Source organism: Apis dorsata, unplaced genomic scaffold, assembly GCF_000469605.1.
Source record: "Apis dorsata unplaced genomic scaffold, Apis dorsata 1.3 scaffold_942, whole genome shotgun sequence".
Lineage (NCBI taxonomy): Eukaryota > Metazoa > Arthropoda > Insecta > Hymenoptera > Apidae > Apis > Apis dorsata.
Window position 1 is genome coordinate 18,854 of NW_006264052.1, and position 5,669 is coordinate 24,522.

Consider the following 5,669-nt stretch of genomic DNA (forward strand, 5'->3'; position numbering starts at 1 on the left):
CACGCGAGTTGCTTTCGATGATCATTTTTCATTAATGAATGATAATCGTAATAGTAATTGTCAGAAATAGGAAATAACGGAATAAAATTCCTTTAAATAATTTTCAACGAAATTATATAAATACCAGATTTGAAAATGATTTATAAAAAATGTTTTTCAAAAGATGAAAATTTGAAATGTTGCAATGTGTATCTTGAAATAGAAAAAAAAGATAGATTGAATAGTTTTAAATAAAGGAACGAGTATCTTATCATCGAGTTAATCGCGCGAGATAAGGTATTCGTTTGACAGAATTGCAGGGATTTGACTGGTTGTCGCGCTGGCGAATCGGCAACCCCGTTTCGTGGTTGTTATATTTAGTTACGTTTCAACTGCACCAAACCAATGTTACGGACAATTTACTCGCGAAATTAGTTACAAAACGCTCGACCTATCTACCCATCAGTCACTTCCTCTTCCTTCACGTTAAATAGATGGACGGCCATTAAACGCCGAGAGTGGAGGAAGAGTTATTGTTCGCGGGTTATACCATAATACATTTGGTACTCGTACACCACGATTCGTAGACCACACGTCCGTTCGCGTTTCATCTCTTTTTTTTCTTTTTTACCCCTTTAATTCTACGAATTCATTCCTACATACTATGAATTTGAGTCGAGAAATCGGGGGTGGATTCGCACAATATTGGTGGTATTCTCAATTATCCTCGATAACTTTTAACTTTTCTTTAACAAATAAATTGAAATTTTTCGTCGAACAAATCTGGATTCAATCTCGAGTATTAAATATTAATAGATATACAAGTGGAATATAATTGAACTGGAGGAAAATAATGTAGATTGAAAGATCAATAATTGAACGTTTTATAATATCATTAATCAATTGATTAAAATTACCTATTATCGCTTAATTTTTCTTTACAGAGGTAGATATCTGTCTAATGTTACTTGTTTTAGTTTATTTCTTAAGTTTGATCTTTCGTTTCCAGTTCTTTTTTCAAATTTAAAAATCAAATTTTCCTCGAATTTTATCCTTCTTAAGACAAATTTAAATTATTTATAATTAATTTTTAATTTTTTCTTATCTGATAAATTATAACTCATCGCGTCCATTTGATTAATTGAACACTCGCTAACTACTAAATGTAATTAACATTTGAAAAATTAATTATTATATTAAATTAATTATAATAGATGATAGAAGCTCAACATTTTGATAAATTCAGATGAAATGAAATTGTGCATATGAGAGAGAGGATATTTTAACGAATAATTATACCTGTTTGAAGGAATATAATGTTTTTTATTTCGCCATCTTTGTTTTTTGCATTTCGGTGGTTGGAAGTCACGGGTCACGATCCCCAGGAAACAGATATGACGCGCGTCACTAAGCGTGAAAATGCTTGAACGCATCCAACGATTACGCTCAAATACACTTATGTTTCTTTACGTAAATAATATACATATAGGTATTCTGAACGGTGGGAACAATCAAGAAGCAATTTATCGAACGATTTGATTATTATATAACTTGTATGATAATGATACAATATTTGTGAAAATATTCGATCCGTGGATCTCGTTTGGGAATCGAAAATGTCACGTGATATTTTTTTTTATATTTGTTTGTTTATTTGCGAGAATTATTTTAGATATATAAAAGAAACGTATAGAATATAATACAATCTATGTAATAAAACGAGATATAGATAAGAATGAGTGTAATAATAATAATTGCAAATGAGTTGGATAAGAATATTAATTTATGATATGATAAGAAAGTAACTGTTTATAAATGTTTATTACCATGAACTGTTTCAAATAAGAAAAGAAAGATTTAATGAAGATAGAAATATCTAAAATGTGTTTAAATTTAATCAAAAGATACGATCATTTTGATGAAGCAATCGAGATCAAAATAAACAAAAATTGGTTTAGAAATATAAAAATATCAATAAAACCTTTTATTAAAACAATTATATCATAAACAATAACTTATAACTTAACAATTAAACCATAATCAACATTTTTATATACTTTTATACAAGATATCTCACCGATATATTTTAGGTTATGAAAACGTCAACAAAAAAGTTTTCTGTTATTATAATTTATCACATTTAAGCAATAAACAAATTTTCATTTAAAATTTCTTAGTGTTTCCGAATCTTTGGAGTGTATTTGTTCCAACAAAGGAGACGATATTACATTTTTTCGATTTATTCGACTATGATCGATGCGATAGGTCGAAAGCGACTGCGCCACGGCGTTTCCGCGTAGAGACGCGTTCCAGTCGAGAGAATCGAGAGGGCAACAGGTCGATCGAGAAGGCGCTGCTCGACTCTGGTCGATGTTGCTGGTATGGTTCGTCACGAGCTCGTATCGCGCGTCTCCACGCGAATCGTATCGCGGATCGCTCGGTTTTCCACGTTGCGTTACAAGTGGTGCAAGATGCTTGGCGTTTACCGAGCTATTGGTGTATCACCGACCACGTGGAAAAGGAATATAAACTTGATAAACCGTTACTCGTTCGACATACGCTCCTCTGGCAATTCAGTCTTTAGAAGCGGCACCAAACGAACGAATTTCCCGTTACTATATGTCGAAACGATTCGAAACGATAATTAGAAAATACGATTATTGTTTCTTTGATGATTAATAAGCTGGTTATTGCTTGGTTGTAAAAGTAAATTTATGGATTTGATTTGTACACAATTCATACACAATTCATACCAAATGTGTTATATTATTTATATTATATATTATTATATATCATCGCTTCAAAAATTTTTTCTTATTTGTACGATCATTATGATTTGAAAAATATATAATATCAGATTTATTTTTGGCCTTTTATCTCAGGAAATTCAGCTTTTCTCCAAAATTTTCAAAAAGTATTTTATGTGCTTTGCAGTATTATGCGAAGTAAAAGTAATATTAGAAAAATTAACAAGTTAATAAGTTTATAGACTAATGATCTTTAACACTTATATATCAAGTGGAATAATTAGATAACTTCTCTATAAACAATTTTTTTTTTAAACAATTAATTTGGAAAATTGAAAAATATATATCATTGAAGTAAGATATAATTCAGTAATCCCTATTCTGGAAAAATAATATTTATTGGAAAATATAAGAGATCTGGAAATTAAAAAAAAATAAAAATAAAAAAAGAAGAAACTTTTAGAATAACCAAACGTATTTAAATAGCATTTGATAAATGAGAAACGCTAAAAGGATTGACAATGCTTTTCGATTAACGAGACTATTCTTCCGGCAGGAAATTACTCGATCGAGGCACATTGTGTGTCGATTTCTATCCAATATGTAATCTGTGAATATCCCGGTACAAGTCGAAGATCGTAACAACCGTAAATTTCACAAATATAATAAGCGATATAATTGAATTGTATTTAAAACTAATTTACATGTTTATTTTAACACAGCGATTTCTAACTTTTAATTCTTGTCATTTTAATATAATTACATTTCTATATTTTATAGAAATATCAGTGTCTTCGCTATTTAAATCAAAGAAGACAATACTACCAGTCATCAAAATCGTATTATTTTTAAATATATTCCTTATTGTTAATGATGTATATATAGATGATAGGCCATAATTCCTGCTATATTCTATATTTGCTTACTCAATAAAACTTTGATGCAAAGACATCCTTCGTTCTTCATCATCGAAAAATGAAACAACGAGTGTACAGAAAGTGTATGATTCATTGCCCAATATATAAGCACGTAATAATTAACCCTTTTGTACGGAAAATGTGAAATTTACATATCATATATAAAGATTCATGAATCATTTATTAAATATCACAAAATATTTTTGCAACTCTAAAAAAGAAACGCTTTGGAAAAATATTGATTCATTTTTTTGATTGGAGAGAATCAATTTAATCGATAAAAAGGAATTATTATAGTCAAAAGTATGATGATTACCGTGAAAATGATCGATTGGAAAGGAATGATATAGGAAAGGAACAGAATGGAATAGCGGAGGCTTGCTCCACCAGCGGTGGGAGCACAATAAGGGTGTTGTAAGAAGCAACGAAGACCTCATGGAAGGTAACCTCGTGGCATCGCATACCTGATGTTCGCGAACGAACGCTTTGTAGCCAGTACGGAAGTCTCGGCTGTATAACACATTAACATTACGGACTAACACCGGAGACGGATTGTAAAGCATCGATGTATCTGTTGTAATAACTGTGAAGCGACTTTGCGCTCTTCATACTAATGAGACAGATTTTAATGGGACGAGTGTTTCTCTCGCTATTTCGATGCGTGCAAAAATTTGACATTTTTCTTTTCTTTCTTTCTTCTTTCTTTTTTCTTTTTTTTTATTCAAGAATAGTTCTTATCCTTTCCGCTTACTCTTTCAATATATTCATTCGTATGTTTTTTTATACAATTTCAATCAGTAAATAATATTCCACCAAATAACTTGAGATTTGTTCTTTATAGTATTTTCATTTAATGTAAAAAAAACTTCAATATAGTATTCATTATACTAATGTTACATGTGTATTATTATTTCATTTACATAACCTAAAAATGATGTTGTTGAATTAATCGAATATTCGAGTATGATTTACAGATCGCATAAGAAGAAATGTATGTATATATAGGGATTCGATTTAGTTAAAATTAAAAGGAGGCTTAATTAGTTGTTACCAGGGAATGAGAGAGCGAGAGTGAGCAAGGGCACAAATAGAGAGACGAAGGAGATGCGAATCGTTTTCGGTTGGGCGGAGGCTAGTTGATTATCCGTTTCTCTTGCGTACTCTTACGAAGTACCGTTATGCTCAGGATGCCCGAGGCCTCGAGGATCCTTTCTTTCCTCCTTTTCTCCTTTTCACCTCTTCCTTATTCCTCCTTTCCCCCTTTCTCCTTTTCTCCTTTCTTTCTCGAGCCTACTCGACTCTTCTTTGCCTTGTCTCGCTTATGTTCCTGTCTCTTCTCGAGATCTCGATCTCGGTACAGCATGGCCTGTCCTGCCCTGTGCCATGCCCTATCCAACCACTCGATTAATCGAAGAAAACGTTCGGCGATTCGATCGTGTTATCGCCAAATATGAAACTTTGCATTCTCGTATTGTTTCGTATAATGATATAATGCATTACTGATCGAAAATTTAAGATTATTTTTTCTTTTCGAATCTTTTTCTAAATGTGTTATTAATTTGAAATTAATGTCACGGTGTTACATATCGATAGAAATTTCATAGATTTAGATAGGAAATTTCGATTTATTTACACGTAATATTCCCACGAATCAAAGTTGAAAGATTCGATCGAAGCGCATCGGTTGTGTTGTTGAACGGGTGATTTATAACAGGCAGACTTTGGGCTACTTTCTCGAGTCAGTTGTTACGTAAAGGCTCCCGGCCCTCTGAACGTATAGCGTGTTGCTTCGTCTTTGCGATCGTATCGGTTTGGTAAAATCGTGACGTCGCGATTGCCTCGCCAAATTTATATTTATATTTATATTTATATGAATAATTAAAATATATAATATTTCAAAATATGAAATTTTATTGTTCTCTTTGAGTTATACTTCTTAGGATGAAGTTAAATTAATTTCTTATAAAATTCATATGAATTTTTCACTTTTACTCGAATAATATAAATATTGCAATGTGAAGAAATA